Source organism: Propithecus coquereli, unplaced genomic scaffold (genome assembly GCF_000956105.1).
Source record: "Propithecus coquereli isolate 6110/MARCELLA unplaced genomic scaffold, Pcoq_1.0 Scaffold31, whole genome shotgun sequence".
Classification (NCBI taxonomy): domain Eukaryota; kingdom Metazoa; phylum Chordata; class Mammalia; order Primates; family Indriidae; genus Propithecus; species Propithecus coquereli.
This window is the reverse complement of record NW_012148730.1, coordinates 2,080,829-2,081,140: the sequence shown is the minus strand read 5'-3', so window position 1 is coordinate 2,081,140 and position 312 is coordinate 2,080,829.

Below are 312 nucleotides of genomic sequence, written 5' to 3'. Positions count from 1 at the left end.
ATACATATTTCCTAAATGTTGGATACTGTATTCTATGAATGTCCATTAGATCAAAGTCTTTAAGTGTTGTTAAAATTTGGTAGATACTTAGAATATTTTTAAGTATTTGATCATTCAATTATTGAGAGAACAATGTTACAATATTTGATGATGATAATGAATTTGTCTATTTCTCCTTATAGATTTTTCAAGTTTTTAAAAATAGTTTTGAAACTATGCTTACTTGTATTTATATATCTCAAAATTATGACATTGAATACATATAAGTTCAGAACTATTATGTCTTCAAGCAGAATATATTCATTTGTCAAC